The sequence below is a fragment of the Stegodyphus dumicola genome, chromosome 4, assembly GCF_044657685.1.
Source record: "Stegodyphus dumicola isolate Sdum_Otavi_A_Nest chromosome 4, ASM4465768v1".
Classification (NCBI taxonomy): Eukaryota; Metazoa; Arthropoda; class Arachnida; order Araneae; family Eresidae; genus Stegodyphus; species Stegodyphus dumicola.
The window spans coordinates 212,947,128-212,968,483 of NC_140771.1; the positions used below are offsets into that span (position 1 = coordinate 212,947,128).

At 30.2% G+C, this 21,356-nt stretch overlaps 1 long non-coding RNA gene across 3 annotated transcripts in view; it reads left to right on the top strand.

Moving 5' to 3' along the window:
- Positions 1–21,356, top strand: part of LOC118191799 (uncharacterized) — a 77,758-nt gene that overhangs the window by 25,006 nt on the left and 31,396 nt on the right. Inside the window, exon 1 of one of the 3 annotated variants that reach the window (XR_004758669.2) lies at positions 8,897–8,979. The exons of 1 other annotated variant lie outside the window; for it this stretch is intronic. This is a non-coding gene — a long non-coding RNA (uncharacterized LOC118191799). Of the gene's footprint in view, positions 1–8,896; positions 8,980–12,335; positions 12,395–21,356 lie in introns of those variants that run through there. One more of the 3 variants, XR_015040542.1, reaches the window with a different exon arrangement.

Here is a 21,356-nt window from a genome sequence, read left to right on the forward strand (position 1 = left end):
TTAATTTTAAGATAAATTATTGTACATACTGTGAGATAAATATTACTTTAGTAGACAGAAATTAAACGTTCGATTGCTTCGTCTTTTTTCAAAAAAGAATTACTTGTAATCTGCAGAGGTTAATTTATCCATAATCATTGCTTAACGCAATAGTTAAACAATGATTTGGAAAAGTAACAGCATAGCACATAGTTTATTTCTTAATGGCAACTATACATTTTCCAAATGACAAAAGATGATACATTTCTGAAATTTTTAGATTAATGGGTATGACTATGTTGGCGGTTCCGATATTAGCCGCTCTTCGTGACATCGTCATTTAACACTAATGGTCGGAAGCGCGGCACCGTAAACCCGGTATCACATCTACAAGCTACCCTCAACAGCGCTTTGAAAGAAACATTTTCTAAAATTTTTATTTTCGGGATATTTGATGGTTAATTTATACGAAAACCAGTTTTTGAAACTGTACAAGAGTCAAAGCTTCAAGCGAAATATTTTTAGTTCAGTTTCAAAAAGTCTCGCGTAGATAGGAAGTAGTAGAAATACGTTGGGCTAGGAACTTTCGAACGATGTTTCGGGCTGTCTCGCTGATATTCGAATATCTTTCCTTGGGCGAGTACCTGACTGGAATACATATCTTGGTATCGCTTTGGTCTGTCTCACTAATAATCAGATCACTTTTTTGGACCAGCGTCTGACTTGGACGTCGGAACAATATGTTTATTAACTTACAATAAAATAAATACTGATACAATACACATATAATTTATATTAATATTTAATTTAATAACATCTTTGAAAATACATCATATACAATATATAAATCATATTTAATCATACATTACAGTAGAGACAGATTTATACAAGGAAATGCACTTCTTCCTGTCTCACGGAGTCCAGGTAATGAATAAAAGAGAAGAAAAATCCATGTAGTCGGATAAAAAGATGTATCAAACACTAATCATTTCCTTCTGCGCAGCCGCTAGGACTGCATAGGTAAATGATTAAAGGAAATCATAGCATAGCACCAGATTTATTTGTGATTTAATATGTATGGCAGTCCTTCATTAAATCACTCACTTTAAACTGCGAACCTGGATCATAAAACCTCTAAAAAACTCCTCCTTTTCTGCCATCAGGTCCATGATAGGTTTTTCATGCCGACAGATGTTATTTGTCCCTACTATAGGTAAGACATGCAAATAATAACACATACGTTATACCTGAAATTCGTATTATGTCCATCATCATATTATCTTTCTATAGCAATTCTATCCATGACCACAAACCTATAAATGCGACTTGGCTGTGCGGCCCAGACTTTTAATTTTTTACGTTTTTGTACGAAGTAAAAGAAGTATTGTAATGACGAAAAATTCCGGGTATCATATTTAAAAAAAAATATCCATTTTGACCGCTATCGAATGCAATTTAACGATGTTTTTGCGTGACATATGTACGTATGGACAAAATAAAGGACTCTTTACCCCCAAAAAAATATAAAACTGATTTAAAATGGATTCACAATAAAATTTTTTGTGGCGGCGTCTGTACGTACGTATGTTCATATGTATGTATGTATGTGTCTCGCATAACTCATAAACGAATAGCCTCAGAAAAATGAAATTTTGTATATAAAACAGCTATACGATGTAGCTGTGCATCTCCCTTTTTGGTGGCAATCGGCAGCACCAAAAGTAAAACTATATACTATATATGCATATACCCACTCTGTTACTCGGCTCCGTGAGCTCAGTTTTTTTATTCTTATATGTTGGTAAATTGTGCATTTTTTGCTTTAAAAATGATTGAATTATGTTTTTCCTTTCTTCCTGTTTATGTTTTTGTGTCTTTAGTTAACTTGTATACAATATTTGTAGAATTATCAACAACTTAAAAGTTGTATAAGTGCGGCTAGGCCTAATTTTTTTTATCATAGCAACCATATTTGTTTACATTTGAAACTTAACCAGAACAGAGGATTTGTTGTCAATCTAAAGAAACTAAGTTTCGCAACAACAACTGTGTCTTTTTATTTGTCTAATTTCTTTTATACATCGTTTTAGATTTATTATACCAGTTGAAACAATTAGATAATTCTTCTGGTGATATAATTTTTGTGAACTATGAGTTATAAAATGAATTAGATGTAACGCTCTTAAGTGAAGTAGCGCCACAGTGACGATATAGTAAATAAATATAGTGAATTTTAAAGAGTGCATTTATTCTACTGTGGTTTATGCGCTATCGACGTAGATTTAATTAAATTCAATATGCTTAAATGAAATGCAGGGAAAATGGGTGTAATTTAATATTCCGTGCAAGGAAGTCATGCAGTGCACACATCAGATTTTTTCACTAACTGTACACGGATTTCATGAAGCAGGAAATAAAGAAAGTAATAAACTAAGAGTTAAAACCAGTAAAAAACAGCAGGATAAATGCCTTCAAAATAGCAAATACCCAACACAATTGTTGAATCACTCAAGGAGCAATAGCTAAACTCATCGAAAAGTAAACTCAACGAAATAAATTTATTCCGCTAATAATACTAATATTTCAATGAAGAATACTAATATTTCAATAGATTTACAGCTCTTTGAAGCCATTTATTTATACAAAGCCAGTGCTAACAGAAAAGCTTAGAAAAAAAATGAGTCGCTCTTAGACTCACGAAAATATATTTTCTGATAACTTCCAAAACATCACCAAAATTACTAGAATCACCAACTTTGAACAATAAAGCGGCAATATTTTGTCAACAAAAGCATTTAAAGGCGTCAGCAACTTATATTTTCAGTTCTTCTGAAGGTACTAACACAATTCTAATGCCACCTCCGTACAGTTACACTATAAGATATTTCTCCCGCCTTCTTAGCATGCCTTTGTGGTGTAGTGGTCAGCACACACGACGCGTATACGAGAGGTCCGTGGTTCGAGTCCCGGCGAGGACATTGCTCATTTTTCACATCTCCTACTTCCAAAAAATACCTAATGACTCTACAACACATACTACAAAATAATTAAATAAATATAAATGACTACAAATTATAAGGTGAAGAAATATGATATGATACAAATGAAAGCTAGGGATGAAGCGAAGAAACGCCAAATTACAGCCCAACAATTAAACGCCAGGTGAGGTTAGATCATCGTTTCATGAGAAGAAATGGACTTAAGGAGAGAAAGGCTTGTACGACGGTTACCTGAGGTTTATGAAGAAGAGGTTGTGATGTCTTTGTGTTGCTACTCTACTGAATAAATATCCATGAAAGAATGGACAAGTTCCCGAGCTTGAAGATTCTAACGCTTTGAAATCTTTTAATTAATTAGTTATATATGATTTAAAAATAAAAAAAGTTGACGCTCGACCAGAGCGGTGAAATCTTCTCAAAACTTCACTACAGACTAAGATATCAGGTCTCTGGTATCGAATTCTGAAATCAATCTTCATGTTTTAAAATGAAAGTAATGCAGGACGCTTGAGTTCCAGCCTTTTTATGAATACAATGCCATCTTCTATGAATTTGTTTCATCGTATTGCTGTGAACTAATAGTAGAATATTCTAAATTATTTGAGTTCTGCATTAAAATGTCAAACTGAGTAGCAAGATTAGAGTACCTTTTTAATTTGAGGTCTTGTATTAATGGCGGAATTATTATTTAGTATGAAATACTTCCCTTTTAAAATCTGAGAGCATTAGAGTCCCGAATCAAGAAGCTTGGAGTATATTATTAAAATACAGATTAAACATAAGAAAATAAAACAAAAAACAAATATGTAAAGTTATGATTAAAACAAGATCTAGTAATAAATAGCAGGTAAATATACAGTAACGCAAAATAAATAAAAAATGATAGACAAAAGATAAAATAAATCTAAATAAATTTAACAAAACCGAAAGCATTCTTCAGTAAACGAATATGTTTTTAAAGCAAGTAATAATTACGAAAGCATTTTTCAAGCTTAGTGTAAACAGTTCTTCAACGTCCTTAAAAGCATTTCTGCATTATATCCTTTCTAAAGCAAAGGTCTGATATATATCCTCAAATTCTGTAGCTTTTCGAATTCCTTTTCTTACGCTACTTTAACTTAGTCCCGTAGGAAATCGCATTATGGCATTTTCGGCATAGAAATGGACTTCATAACAAGAATATTCGATATCGTATCTTTTTCGTTGGATCACATGACTCTTTCTTTAAGACATTTACATCCTTTCCATTGAGATCAAGACATATTTCCAACCATAAAACTGTCGCAAACATATTTCTTCACTCTCAGAAGATTTAAAATGTTTTTGGTAGCAAGAGAGAAGGGGAAAATGCAAAATGAAGAACGCGACTTATCATTACATACTATTCCAAATTTAGAAAATGTATTGGAAGATTTAATAATAGCAGTGTCATTCAATGAAGTCAGATTAAAAGAATTTGATTTCATCAAACGGGCATTTCTGAGCTTTCGAATGCCTGGTTATGCAAAATTATCTTTTCTTGTAAAAGAAGTTGTAGTTTATTCGTAATTGCTTTCGCAAATTATTGATGCTAGAGAATCCCTCGAGCTTTTGGTAATTAAAAGAAAATCTTAAATGCCTTTTAACTCAAGAAAAATTCTATGAAAATTCCAGAATTTAAATGAAATTATTTCCGCTCTCCTAGCAAATTATGATGTCTTAGATCTGCAAGTTCTTTTCCCTTTAAACCGCGAAAGTAAACTACAGTCCTTCGATATAGGCATAATTGAATTAATTAAAAGCGAAATAGCAGAACAATACTGAAACATTTGTAAGTGAAATCTTACAAATGTTTCGTTCCAAATATTATCGGTGCAATGAATTTTGTTCTCCCGAAGGTATGAAGCTTTTAGCTTTGTTTCATCTAGTATGTTATTTTTATATTAATTCTTTTCTGTACTTTCTGTTTCGTCCGGCAGTCTTCATCAAAATGCAGATTATATTGAGTTTAAATAGAAAGCTAATTTATAGCTTTGAAAGACTGCTATAACAGCTGGTTATAAAACTTTTTATCTCTGAGATATCCACTGTGTGACGATTTGTGATTTGGTGAGCAATTTTTGTTGTTGCTTTAGAGTTAGAAGCCGCAGTAGCATAAACTGCATTAGTGAAACGTTGAGAGTTAGCTTCAGGATTGTACGTCAATAAACGCTTGAATTTTATAGATCTCACAAAAGCAGCGATGAGTAATTTCGTAAAATTTTTAGTTACATCAGATGACGTAGTTTTTGATAAGCTGTTTTGTTACGTTTTACCTGTTATCTGTATTCTTAGAATTTAAACGTCTAGTAAGAGCGAAGATGAGAATTCGTTCAAAGCACACTAAGTTAAACAGATATATCTTAATAGTCAATTTTGTTTAATTGTACAAAATAACTTCAAATACCATCATTTATTGCTTAATTTAGTAATTTTTATGACATGTTTTAATCGCATAAAATCTGATTTTTTCTCTGTGACTCAGGTACTGAGAAGATAATCTTATAGTAGTGTAAGAAAAAATTCAAAGATTCAGTTTCAGAATTATTTTGTTAATTGATTTTAATTATTGAAAATCAAGCAAAGTCGTCTGCTGAGAAGAGCTTTCAAATGATGAACTATTTGACAGCGTTTATACTGTTAAGAATTTTCTCATGACTGTGAGATTTCGTTCTCGTTGTAGGTAAGTATATTGGCAGAAAAGTTTATTCTAACTTTTGGAACGAAATTCTTTAAAAATGATTTTAGAATATGGACATGCTGAAGATGCATTATTTGGCTAAAGCTAACGCGATTGTGAAACTAAAAGAAATTCTTCATTTTTTCTGAAAGTATTTTATCCACAGATAGTTAGCACGTAAATCAATAAATTGTTTGAATGTATTAGAAAACTACTTGAATAAAAATTATTAGAGGCTATAAAGCAATTTTTCCTTTCTCGATATCATTAAAATAATAATTAATAAAAAAAGACAATCCCAATAATTTTCATTCGCATTTCGCATGATTTTCTGATCCTTTCGACTTTTTCCTTTCATTAGATACTTTTTCAAATATAAAAGGTTTTGAATCGCCAGATTTTCGATAATTTCTAAAAAGAAAATTTAATTTTTAAGAAATAATGGATCTCCCTAATCTGTAGGAAGCAAAATGTTAGGGAAATCCAAATCACTAGACATTATGACAAAACTTAGAGCATCAAAGTAACAAAGATGTCCAATTTAAAACGATTACTTTTGTTACTCTAACCCAGGGATAGGCAAACTACGGCCTGCGGGCCAACTCCGGCCCGGCAGAAGGTTCTATCCGGCCCGCGAATAGAATTTTATTTTGCCGGTTCGAGGCAAATTAAAAGATATATATATTTATATATTATATATCCGTCTCCTTTTCTACTTTGTTTAAATATTATTTTTTTCTTCCTTTTATCCAAAAATCTGATCATCTTTTTACTTTCTCTGCTTTTGTTCTACAAACATAAATTGACGGAAATAACAGGCACAGACAGCTTTCAATCGGTGAAGTGTTATAAGCGAAAGTTCTTTGTTAGTTATAGCTGTAGATTGGCGCCAACAAGCGTTATCTCTTTCTCATGGAGCAAACATATGGGAATCCAATATAGGTGAATTAGACTTCTTAGAAAAAACGTAATCTTAATTATCTTAACTTAAACCTTAATCTGTTTGTTGGGCAGCTAGCTAAGAACGACTTGTCTCATTTCCTGAGGTTAAATTCAATACCCTCAGTAAACGAAGAGAAGCCTAAAAATTATGAAGATGGCTTGAAAAAAACTTCATTTTGAGTTCGAACGAAGATTTCAAGATTTCAGAGCTATTCAAACAGAACTAGATATTTTTACCATGCCTTTCAACGTAAATTATGAAGCAGTGAGGTCAGATTTGCAGCTTGAATTAATTGAGTTGTAATCTAACAATCATCTCAAACTGTTATTTCTAAATATGTTCTAAATATAATAAATTAAGTTAAGAGTTTTACAAATCACTACAGAAATTAGTTTCCCAAATTTAATATCTCATGCCCAGAAAAGCAGTGCTATGTTTACTTTATCTTATATATGTGAAGAAGTGTTTTCAACCATGAACCTTAGAAAGAATTATTTCAGAAGTAGACTGACAGATGAGCATTTAGCCTCGTTCCTTAGAATCAGTTATTGAGTCTTTGAACCTCAATATAAGGAACTTATAAAAATGAAATCGCAATTTCATTCATCTCATTAACATATTTAAATTATTATTTATTGTTTTTAAAATTTTAGTAAAATTTATTTTGGCGCGCCAAACTTTTTTTTTATTTTATTTCTGGCCCGCGACCGAAAACGTTTGCCCATCCCTGCTCAAAACCTGTACCCAGAGGACCATATCCCAGACACGCCGTAAACATACAAACACACCGAGTAAACATTCTAACGTATCTCATAAATAAACATATTTATTTTTTCATGTTGCCTAATTTTTATTATTATTTTTGCGTGGAACATTTATTCTGAATAAGTTATTTTTTACACTTTTTTTTCCTATAAGTAGCGTAGAAAGAAATAGAACACATAAAATCCTTTCGAGGATAGGATAGCATAAAAATGGCTCAAATATTTAGCTTTTATATTTACTGAAATATAAAGTAAGATAAATAAATGTAATACAATAAGCATCGATAGCTATAGAGTATAATACATAAATAATTCTGCTATATGAGCTCAAATGTTCTCCGTGATTCTAAAGATGGTAACATTAGTATAAGCGAAATTTATCTGACTATATGATCCGTGCCTTTGAAGTAAATTACACATAATTAATACTGAAGCCTACGAATTCTCTAATATCATAAAAATATATTATTTGAAAAACTAAAAATAATGTTTATTTATCCGAATTGTTTAGCTTACTGCCAAATTTAAAGAACTTATCTATCTTCTATAATCAATCCTTTTAAGGTCTGCATCCAAATGATTACACTTTTCCTCAAATCTTCCTCCTAAAGTAAAGGATTGTCACACATGTTTTCCAAATAGTCATATCTTCAAGATTACTTGGTTGTGATTAATACCTGAACACTACAGGGTTATAATTCTTTCAAGGAATCGTTGTAAAAGTGATTTAAATTTTATTTTTCGGTTCCTTTTTTACCATTTTATACATGCAAAATTTCAGTTGAAGCTTTTACGTAAATAAAATGGATAAAACACATAAATATGTGTGTATATATGTACAAACATACGTATATATTATATATATAATGAATAAATACAAAGTAATTCGAAACCTAAGCCAGTTGCACGCTGAAAGCAGCAACAAGTGGCGGTAATAATACAAAATTAATTAAAAACACATTAAAATAAATTTCATATTTAATTCGGATCAAACCATATGCAAAAACAAAAGAAAGCAAAAGCCAAAAAATTTATGTATGTATATATATATATATAACATATATAGTTATGGTAAAAGTTTATTTTCAATTCTGAAATTTCTGAAATCGAATCTTACCTATATCCTACTGGACAAATTGTCTTAATAATAAAACATAGCTAATTTATTGTTAAATTTTTCTTGGATGTCGTATACTAGATTAGAATATTCCACCATAATATTAATCACCCTGTCAAACCTGACGCAAATTACATTGTTTGCAGGTTTTATTCCTTCGAGACTCCTGCTAGGCGGAAGGAAATAATATTTCTGTCTAATATAGTCAGAAGACTGTCGCCAGTTCTTACTTTTATCTTGTTAAGTCAATATCCGCAGCATTAAAATTCGATTGAACGTGGGGATATTTTAATAATATAAAGCTAAAAACGTCTCTCTCTTAAGGATCTGATATTTATCTTTTATGTTTAAGAAATAATAAATGTATGTCATCCGGCAAGCGCAGTCTCATTCATTTTGACTTCATATGAAACATCGACAGCTGGCGGCAGCATTAAGCCCGAAATTCTTTCTGATCTTTGGCATTATATGAAGAAAATGTAATGTATTATTAATGATTTATAAATGTTATGCATGATATAGAAATGTAAAGATTATTCTCTGCTTGTCACCGGAATTTTATTGGTCTTGATAATAGGAAAGGAATCTGTGTGTAACTTTATGAGTGTAACTTTCTTTCTAAGAATATAAAAATTTATATTTTTATATTAATGATTTTTATATGTAAATAAATTCTATAAACCACATAGAACTTGAATACAAAATGACTTCAAAAATCGCACTTTTATGAAAGCAAAATGCTACTCGGTTGTGATTTAAGTATGGCTCTTAATGTTATAAAACAGACACTGAATTATTTAGATATGAATTACTATTAATGAATTATTATTCTTGTGATATCTGGCAACTGTTTGGCGATCAACAGAGCATGCTTGGCGCAGGTAGCTCTTCTTCGAGAAGGGTTAATGTATTTATTAGGAGTTGCATGTTAGCCTCGGAAGAGGAAGGTAGTAGATTGTACTATGCGGTAGGAGCGACGTACTGCTCTGAGTAACTATTATATTATTATTTGAATTATATATTTAATAAATGTTTGTTTCGTCTTGCTAAATGGTGCCTTGTTAAACCACGAAGTCATCACAATTCTCTAATATAATTTAAAACATTATTAAGAAACCACAGAATTTAAAATAATTTTTCCAGAGAATTTCATAATTACTGAATTTGCTAGAACGTTAGTGCTTCAAATCTTTCCAGAACTCAGTAAAACGTTTATGACTTTGAACAACTTTGAAACAACAACAACTGTGAAATTTGAGCAACTTTGTGCGTTTGAAATCTTGTTTTTCAAACTACATTTAGCTTAAATATTTCCATACGTATTTAACCCCATTTTGCATTAATGTTTACTATTCAAGAATCAAGTTTTCTTAAAAATATTACTTATTACTCTTGTTTTAACTATTTCAGATTTTCATGGTTGATAAAAAAAAATTAGAAATATCATATGCTTAGTATGAGCTGTAGATGCCAAATGAGGATAAAGATCGCATTTTATTAGGTTACTTTATGATCTCTCACATTACATCCTCAAGGTCAAATTTTCTAATCTTGTTCTTGTTTTAAAAAATGGCTGAGGCAGTTGCAAATATCGATCATACTAATTAGTATAAGTTTTACTAATATTAATTAGTATTAGTTTTAGTCATACTAATTAAGTTAATTGCTAAATTACTCGTACTAATTTAGCAGTTAACGTAATTCTTGCATACAGAACATCCTGGCTTGAAATTTGGCCAAGAGCGCGGCTCGCATATTTCACAAGTGCACATCTATGTAGCCACTGAGGGAGTGGCTTCTAGGATGGACCAATGAGCATCCAGTAATATTTCTGTCATGTCACATGACCTTTCGTGCTTTAAGATTTAAGCAAGATGGTTGAAAATATTCTGCCACGCAATTTTCTGTACAAAATAATTAAAGCATCGTCGATTGCTTCTAAAACTTTTCATTGCGAAGTTAAATCAATTATAGGAAATTATGAAGATTTCACTACCTGGTTGAAATAAATACAAACACATGTTGGATACTTCGCAAAAATATCGATGTGAAAGATTACTTAATATGTGGTAAATAAGATGAAGAAAGAAATATGTGATAAACTTCTGAGCCCAAATGCAATCTTTACATAAAACTATGCGTATGAGAAAAATATTTACACCAATTATATATGTAAATAGAAGTCAGCACTTTTTATTGCAGTCTATATGAAAAAGATGCTCTATAATAATAACCAACGCAGAATTTTATTCAAAGTGAACTTTACTAATTTGTATTCGTATACATTTAGTATGTTAAATTTTCCATTTAATAACTGCTCACTCTTAAATGTATACTGTCTACACAAGAAATACTCATCAAACAGAGTAAATTCATCGTATTCAATTTATTCACATATAATTTTTAATGTTAACAATGGATATAATCAGATCATATGTATTCTGAATCTTACACTTTAAAATCAAAAGAATGCAAGCACTGAAATAAGAAAACACTACATTCATTGTAACATATTCAGTCATTCTCAGCTCATTAAAAAAAATATACTCTTGAATTAGCTTAATTCACATACTATGCTGTGAACATCAATCCTAATATTAATGTGTGATAAAAATCGCGAAAGTGAAATGTCAGCGATTAATCAAATTCAGAAAACGAAAGCGCTACGAGATTTTCTAATATTACGCCATATATTTATAACTGCGAAACAAATGCAAATTAAAACGTAAACAACATACGCTCACATGCACGAAGATTTAGCGTCACAAGAGCAATAGCAACTCATTGGTCCATTTTCGAAACCCCTCTCTCAGTGGCTACGCCGATGTGCATTTGTGAAATATGCGCGCGGCTCATTAGAACGTTTACGCAATATTGAATGAAAGTTATGAATGAATGATTTTATAAATATTTACACTAGAAACTTTCTATAACATATTAAGGAAAATATCACAGTGTTAAATGCTTGCCATTGCGATTCCAGTTGCTAAACTGCGATTTTAATCCTCATTTGGCGATGAGAAATTTCAGTACTTTCTAAAACATACTGGTAATGATATCAGACCCGTTAAAGTACAAGTTAGAATATTATCTTCTATACGATTTTAATTTTTTTAGTTACCGCATATATTAATGTAACTCTTTAATTCTGTAGTTCAATATCAGTTTCGGACTGTAATCATGACGCCTTTCAATGCATCGTATGATATACTAAAGCGCATAATTGCTGCCCTGATTAACACTTTGCCAACTCTAAAAACGACATGAGTATCAAATGTAGTTAACTTTTTTCTGCCTTTGAAGAACAAAAATTCGGTAAATCTGATCTGGTCTATGATTATTCGCGTCATCAACCTCGCTTATTCGTTCATTTATCGTTAAATATTGACGGAATGATTTAAATCCTCAAATAAGATTGAAAGACTAAATCTTTACTAGAAAACAGGAGGATGACACCTTTTAACAATAACTCGCTTTACTGTACAGAAACAAAGAAAACTTGAAAACAAACGAAACATTATTTGACGGGCATTCGAAATAATATATGTTTAAGGTATTTTTGTAAAAAAATTATTTATTAGAACTTTTCCTATATTTATTAATAGTGTGATACTTCTTTGGCAATATGAAACAACTCCAATGATGGAACACAGAAAAAACTTTATTTAGCAGTCAAAATGGCGACATACAAAACAAGAAGAAAGAATACTAACATTTAAAAATAAATTACATTCTTCGTGCGAGAGTCGCACGTGGCACTCAAGTCTGGTTTCAAGTATTGCCATTCACAAATACCTTAATCTTCATCTATTAAAATTATTTAAACTACAAGATTTTAATAATATTTAAAACTGTTACAATCGATCAAAGCAACGAAAAAGTTGGCTTTTACTGGTAAGTTTTAGATTAAAATTTATTTATATTCTTTTATTTAAAAATTTTTTGTTAATAATTATTTTACGTCAGAACCACTAATCAACTTATTTTACTTTAATTGAATAATCTTATAAATAATTCTACATAGCTTGTAAAATTGTATAATATTTAAAATTTTAATCTTCGACAGATCACACTAATTAATTTCACCATTGAATAATCTCTTCATTGTGATAGTTTTCTTTTGTTTATTGAAGCAGTGAGTTTAAAAATTGTATAAAACTGCATATTGTACAATTACATTGATCTTAAGTTACTAAATGTATTGCTCAAAGAAAGTACAGAGATGTTTAAGTTCTCAGATTAATGAAGAAACTAGAGTATTTTTTTGCAAAAGCTAATTTAAATTAATGAGAAAGAAACTAATTAAATCCTCACTCAGAATGTTCATAAAAGATAACAAATGTAAAATTTGTTTTTTTTTTTAATTATTTAAAGAGAAAATAATTAACGACAAAGTTAAGAAGCGTATAAAATATTCAAAAACTACAAAAGATGTCACGACCAGTATTAAATACGCTTAATATAATCTATTGAAATTCCTTAAACCTTTAACTAGCGTAAAATGGATAAAAAAAAATACCTTCGTGGGTTATCTACCTGTTCTAGTCAAAACTTTTTTTCGAGTTTCTTTACTGATAGGCAAAATTAAAATATATATGCCGTATTAATAGTTTCATACAAATCAATTTAGTTTCTCAAATTTGTCTCAGATTAAATACAGCTTAAAGAGCAAAATCTTGTGTTACAAATTTCAGCAAGAAATTGGAAGTTTTTCCTTTAATTTAGTCATTATTATTTATAATATTTTCTTGCGCCAGTTACTATACCTATTATCCTCGTTATTATTCCGAATTTTTTTACATTACCTTAGAAATTCTTATTCAGTATTTTGCGGATGGCAGAAGTTTTTTGGATTATCATAAAAACTGTTATGATATGTTTTATGGACCGGAAAAATAAAATTTGTATCAGCAAAAGCCAAAACTCTAATACATTTTCGAAAAGCAACGATTGTAGTTTTATTACATCAGCGCATGAGATAATATGTATGTAACATACTTTTAAAGGCTTTTTTTATTCCTAGCAACCGTATTGTGTAGAAGAATATTTATTCTTAAAAATTTTAATTAAAACCTAGGGCAAACTTTTAAATTGTAAAGAACTAGCATAAACTTCAGTTGCTATTATAATCACTTTCTCTAGAAATTTCGAAATAGAATTTATATGAATGTCCCACAAGCGCATAGTAAACAAAAATCACTCATTGGTTGCATTTCATTATGATTTTAAGCCTCCGTAACTCAATAAACTGATTCAAGACGTTTTCCTCCTTTTAGTTATATGTACTACGAATATGAGCCAGTTCTCCATGCAGACATAATTGATAAAGCATTATTTGCCTAATTTTTAAATAAGAACTTCCGTTTACCATAACCGACCCCATATTCTTTTCGACCAGTTAAAACACGGAAGAATTATAAATAAAACTGCTCTTCAAAACCTTCCCTAAGCATAACATGTTACCATTTCTCTTTCTAAGTATCTAAAACGATTAATTTTCATTTTGCCCCCGAAAGAAAAAAAATCGAAGCTTTTAAAGCCTGATGATGCCCAAGTTTGACAACTTTCGCTGACTCGTGGTTGATATATGATTACCTGATGCAGATTCCACCCATTAGGCCACAGTTCGGAAACCATCTAAAACATAGATAACTGTGTTTGCTATGTTATGTAGATCAGATGAACATAAAAATACGAAAATAGTTTTGAGACGATGCTTGGTTAGTTAATTAATTATCACAAAGCGCACGAGAAATAATTGCCTAACGCACGAGATACTTACATGTCGGGATTTCTGAGAAAAATTGGCTCATATTCATAGTGTACATAGAAATAAACACGGAAACTATCTGTATGTGGCTCATTCACATGTATTCAGAACATTGTACTAGTATTCAAGGATCGTATACAGTCGGCCAGTGCAATAGTCTCTAAAAAATATTAGTAGGAGATGAGAAGCTATGCACTATTATGTAGCTAATTGCTTTCATCAATGTGTTTTATAATGTTAAGTAGGTGTCTAACTGTAAACACTGGTGCCCAGTACCTCAAATCAAAGTCAGTATTCCTCAGCTCTTCAAACTCTTACTCTTCATGGACTAATGGGGTTTGGCAGCAGTACTAGTACCTTATTCGACGTCAGTTATGACTTTTATTCTTTATTCTTATCTTTTATAAAAACGTCTTTTATTAATTTTTTAAAATTTCCTTTATTCTGAACTGAATTAAAGTACTATTTCCATTATGAATTCATATTATATATCAGTTTGAACAAAATATCTCTAAAGCTCAAATATACGTATAATCTCCAAACAGCTGACCAGGAAATAAAACTTTCTGCTTAGGATAGTGTGGAGATCCGTTAAAAATCTGAAATGTGAATTTTACTGATTAAAAACTTTTACTTTTACATGAACATAGCTCACGATGTGTTTCAAAAAGAATGCGTAAATGGTCTACTTAATGGTCGGTCATACTGCCATGTTAAGAGTATGACAGTTTCGTCACATTAAATCATTCAGTAAAAAATGGGAATTTAAATTTTTATATGATTCTTCTCCAAAGGAAATTTTGATTAGCACATAGTTTGTAATTATGTTAAAATCGACCGTTGAGAGCTGACAGTTGTACACGGATTCCATCCTTCGTGAACGGCTTGTTAATTTACTTAATTTTCTCCATATTTTATATGAATGGGACCCAGTTTCTCTTAACATTCCTGTACATAAACATCTTTTCTTTAGGCAAATAAACACTCCAGTTCTTTTCCTTAATCCAGGATTTCTTAAACTTTTTTCAATCGCGACCCTTTTTTATCACTGAAATTTTTTCGCGACCCCCACTTCACTTGTACTGTAATATACTATTGCAGTTTTAGGTCATTAACTTAAATTTCTAATTTTAAGACACAGAACAATGGGAAAATTTTAAATGAGTAAGAGACGAAATGACAGCGTCACGTGCAAATCAAGGAAAATGAAAGTTTATATTATAAAAAAAATGCGTCGACAAATTTTCGTATTTTTCTTTGTCTGTATTGTCTTATTTTTATCCATTTTCAGATACAGTGTATAAAAATATTTGGTGGTAATTGAAAAATTATTAGAATAAGTTAAAGAAATATCCAAACTGCTAAACTTTTCGGCGAACACCTGCTGCATGTACCGCGACCCCACAGTTTATGAAACCCTGCCTTAATCGACTAAACAATATATACTGAAGATCTTTTCCATCAAAAACACAGTTTTGTAATTGAAAAATTCTTCCTGAAAAAAATAATTTCATAACTTAATATATTTTTCTGAAGAAACGTAACGACAAAAATGTCGCCTTTACAGTGTCGTAAAAAAATGCAATTCCTTTCAGTGAACATTTTCAATTTAAGATTTCTACCGATTAAGCTTTGTAGCTCATTTGTATATATTCACGCTTCTCTGGCTTAAAAATACTTTTCAGAAATTCGCATTCCTTAGTTTAGAATTTTGAACTGCATACAGGAATAACAATTTTCATAAAGTCTCCGATTTCCTTGAGAAAAAGTTTAGTTGATTAGATCTTGAATAATTTCATCGCACAGCAAAGTAATTAATTATACCTCAGACAATTTTTTATCGTATGACTATAAACTGATTCAAGACACTTTAAAAAAAGAATTTAATTTTTTTCCATGGAAAAAATATTAATATTTAAAGTTTGTTCTTGTATTTAAAATAAGCGTACGCAAATCTGTCTTTTGAGCAGAATTTCCATAGTCAGTAAACCATTTCCATAGTACATGGTTACAACTGCTTTATCATTATGTAAAAATCTGGCTTCATGCTCCTTAACTAAGGATAATCACGCAAAATCTCCACAAACTGATATCCTGGCATTCCAAAGGTTTCTAATTAAAGATAAATATAAGTATCCAAAGTTTTAATAAATTATTCCCTACAGTCTCTTCCTATGGCTTAGTTTTTTGTCAAGTATAAGTTCCTCATGCTGCGTAAATTTAATGAACTTTTACATCCTGTGAATATATTCAAAAGGATTCCATTTGTTAACTTTATAAACTGTAGTAACCTGCTCCAGCGTACAATTTTAAGTATCGTTTTGTAAAATTGTGCTGCTTTCTTTTCAAAATTATTTCTGCATTCCCAATTTTTGCATTTTCAAATCCCTTAGCTCTCAGATTCTTACTCACAGTGTTTCAATGTTACTCTCAAACGATCTGACCTCGTAGACACCTTTTTAGTGTTATTAATATAGTTTATTATAATATTGTATTCCCAGTATTTATTATATTTACCTCAGTACATTTATCTTTTATTTATTATATTTATCTGTTATTTTTGTTATATCAAAACAGATATTCTCAGCTTAATTTGTGAATTTCAAGTTATACTGAAACTGCATTGTAATCTCTTCATGTCCTAAATCATTACTTGGATGCAGGGTGTACATTGGGACTGCACGATGTACCCTTATAGGTAAACTCTAAATTCTTTGGAAACCTTCGGTAGGTCATCTCAACATTTCTTTGTAGACTCTTATAAAGCTTCCAATTTCTCAGAGTTAATTAGTGTGGAAAATCATTACCAGTTGACCCATGGTACATCACTGACGTCCATCATACTTTGCCTGTACCTGCACAGCGTATCAGTTTCAAGTATTCCGAACAAGATGCATCAGTTTGTAACTTTAAAAGCAAAGAAATTTCGCTAGAAATGGCAATATGTTGCTATTCTGTCAAGCACAGATTTTTTTCAAATTTCATAAAACTAAATTTTTTAAAATGCCTAATATGGGAAAATCGTAATAAATGAACTAATAATAGGTCCGTTAACTCATTTAAAGCATTATTTCAAAAATTTCGTGTCATGTTTTTATCTCTAATATATAAAAAAATGAGAAAATATACCTCAGTTTGAATGTTTTTTAATCAACTAAAAGAACTATAAGCTATCAACTTTATAAGTAGCTTTCCCCGAAAAAAAAATGTTTGACTTGTTACCAACCCATACAAACAAATTTCAATCTCCGAATGGTTAGAAAATCTCTAAAATGTACAAGTTAATCATTTCGTTAAAGCAGGAAAGAATACTAGTTTGAAAATTCCTATAAAATTCTCTTTTTTTGCACTATGATCATGATATTCATTGCATATAAAAATTACGAAACGAAACCTGCTGCGTCAAAAAAATTTACCAAGCCATTTGAAGAAATATAGAAAGACACCCATACTCTTTTTAATCTTCTTTTTACTCAAGATTTCACAATGTGAGATGAAAAGATATTCATGAAAATATTTCCAGGAATGCTAAATTAAACATTAATGTAATAATTAAATTGCTGATCTTAATACTAATACTGGAAGAAAAACACATTAATGTAAAATTAAAAATTAAACAGAAAAGCATCGTTAGTTTGGCATAAACTTTGAATTAAACTCTATCAATTTTGAAAGGTGTTAGAGACAGGTCTCTCTTCTTCAGACGTAATTTTGCTTCTTTTGAAAAAAAAAAAAAAAAAATATGGATTTCACCACTTTCGATGTCACTTAGGGGTTCTTCAACTATGAAACGTCTGTCTTAAAACATCAGTAAGATCATTTGATTTAATTTAAGAGAAAACATGTTTCGGACGAAAACGGCTGTGTTTTGAACTCTCTTGATTGTTAAAGTACATTTCTGCTACCATTTTACCTGTAAATTAGAAGTTAGTAGTCGTAAATAATAATGTAAAATTATTTTTAGGAGCAAGCCTGAATTATTTCCTTCATTCTGGATTTGATATATGATATAGAGATATATGATATAGACCTAGACCTTGGACCTAGACCTAAACCTAGACCTAGAGCTAGACCTATACTGACCCTTGTAAATCACATTACCTTCTTTTTCATTGGCACAAAACGCTTCCAAGTAAAGAAAAAAGATAAATCTTTATTCATTAGCGGCAGTTAGTTTGAAATTGAAACAGAATATTTTACTTGGAATCTTTACTTTAAACAGGTTTTAATCGCGAATAAAGGTGTGTAATACAGCAGATTATTATAACATCTAACTTTTCACACAAAATTAGAACATGCTTATTTTAGAACTGAACCTGATCTTGGTAAATGTACAATATGTAATCGAAATCAAACACAAAAAAGAAGTTTCTGCCTAATAAAGTTTATACAGAACTATTTTCGAAAAAGGTAGTATAAAATCTTTAAAATAACTTTCATGTATTTTAGAACTACTGCATAAAGTTTATTAGTTATTATATATTATAAATTATAAAGTTATTAATTATTATTGTTAATAATTATATAATTATATGTAATTATATAAGTATAAAATTATTTGTTATTAGTTATAAAACTATTAGTAATTATATATATTAAAGTTACAAAGTTATTATAATAATAAAACAATTATTAATGTAACTAATAATTCAGTACTATTTTCCTGAGCGGATCTATTCATCTTAAACATATTTTCAGCCTATTTCTTCTATGTACACTCTTCCGTTTGAAGAGAATAGCAATTCCAGAGCATATCACTCATTATAGGTAGAAAACACCATTCTTTTCCCCTTTACCTTAATTTTTTTATCCTATCCAAACAGGCTTTTAAATTCATTAAAATTTTTTGTTATCAAATATATTAATCAGAAAGGATACATTACGCAGTCTATGTAAGGAACGAATATGAATTTTAAACTTCGATTATGTCTTCTATAATTAATCCTTCCTTTCTGTTGTTGTCGCTATCTTAAATTTCCGAATTACTTAAGTCAGAAACATTGAATTAATTTTAAAGAACTAAATAATTGGACTGAATAAAAGCTATAATTATTTATTAGTATGTCCGATAGAGTCAAATTCTTTTCAGTCACCACTTCAAGCGGAGCCCTTAGTGATAGGACACTGCGGTGCCAAGGTTAAAGAATCCTTCTACACGAGTTCGTGGTTTTCTTACAAGTCTGTTCACACGAGAAGAAAATCATACGTGTCTATAACCCCAAAAAAAATCCTTTAATGTAGGAACACAGGATAGTCAAACCCACTTGCATGTAATGAATAAAACTTTTTAAATGTGTTTGGTAGAAATATTTTTTCAGAAGAATTTATTATTTAGATTAGTGTAAAGTTCAAGCCCTTTAATATTATTACTGTAATCTCAGATTATGTAAGTGTCATTTACAATGTTTGACAATGAAATGTTTAGTAAAACATTAATTATTATTAACAGTGAAACAAATGAACGTAAGTGAATTTTATTAATCAGGACTGAATTGAATTTAATTAATCAAGACTTTCCTGAATTTAATTAATCAGGACATAAATACATTTTATGTCCTGATTAATTAAATTCAGGAAAGCTCTTTCTGCATTAAGGACATCATTTTATTTAAGTCGTATTAATTTACCAGTCTCAGTGAATGGTAAAACAGAATGATAAAATCTCGAATCATTGCAGTACATATGCTACTTAGTAAAGAATCGTGGTTTTTTTTACGAAATGCTAGGTTATTGAGAATTCCTAGGTAATTGAGGTAGTAGATCAGAATGAATACCTAGGTAAAATGTTTATAACTTCTTGCGCACTGATATATAATATTTATGAATATTTTCCATGCGGTTATATTTGCGAGAACTTATAGACATAATTACTTAAAATAAAATGTAGTCAATATTAATTTTGGTTTAATTTTGTTTAATAAAACTGCAACAGAAATGTTATGAAAACTCGGTTTATTGATTCTTCTTTCTTCTTTTTTAATTTAAAAACTATTTAATTCTTCTTATAATCAAAAATTGTTTTTCATTGAACAATTTCCTTCTCATCAGTTGACCCTCGTTAGATAATTGGCTCCATAAATCATTATACAAACTTAAATTATACAAAAATGAAATTTGTTTTAACCCAAGGAATAATAGGAAGTATTTATCATTGAAACTTACCTTAAAATTCATATTCAACATCTGAAATGATGCAAATGAAGCCAAAGATGTTAAGAATAATTTTTTGTCCATTTCAAACAATGTAAAATTTCATTTCAAGTTAAAAAGATGCTGTTTTTAATTTTTAGTATTATATCACATTGGAATATTTCCTAAGTTCCAAAAACAGGCGAATATGAAAAGAAAAAAAATGTTTAGTGCACCTTTTATGGGCCTTTAGAAGTTTCGCAAAATTCTTACCTCCCTGTAGAGCGGGCAGCATTTTCCCTTGCAAATTCTTCCGAACTTTATCCCTTTGCTACGGGCCAAGCAGGAAAAGATGATTTTTACTCCCAGCGATCTCTAGAGCTCTGGTTCCTCTCCGCATCCGTTGCTCTTGAGCTTCTCTCATTTCAGACACGGATCCGAAAGGCGGAGCTTTACCAGTGACGTAAAGAAACTCCTATTGGATGAAAACATTGCAAAGCCATTTAAAAGTGATCACTCTATTTTTTCGAGTTTTGTTAGATTTTCTTCACATTCATTTTTGATAGAAGGAATATAATAAAACGGAAAACACTCACGGTGATGACGAAGAAATATCTTTCGTGATAAAATAACATGCAAACCGTAAATATAATCTGTTTCTATAGTATTTTTACTCTTTCTTTAAAATGTTATATAAGAAGGAAAATAGTATTTTCATGCCCTATTAAATTTATCTCCAAACATTATTCATAATAATTCTCAATAATAAAATGCAGAATGTCTGAAGACAACATATGCCTAAAGAACAGTGGTATAAGCATAAATAACAGAAATGCGCTTTTAAGGAAATGCAACATGAAGATAGACAGTATATATTTCCATTTTGTAACTGCAGTTGTATACTATAACTGCAGTTACAAAATGGAAATGTATATATACTATAACTAATAATAGTAA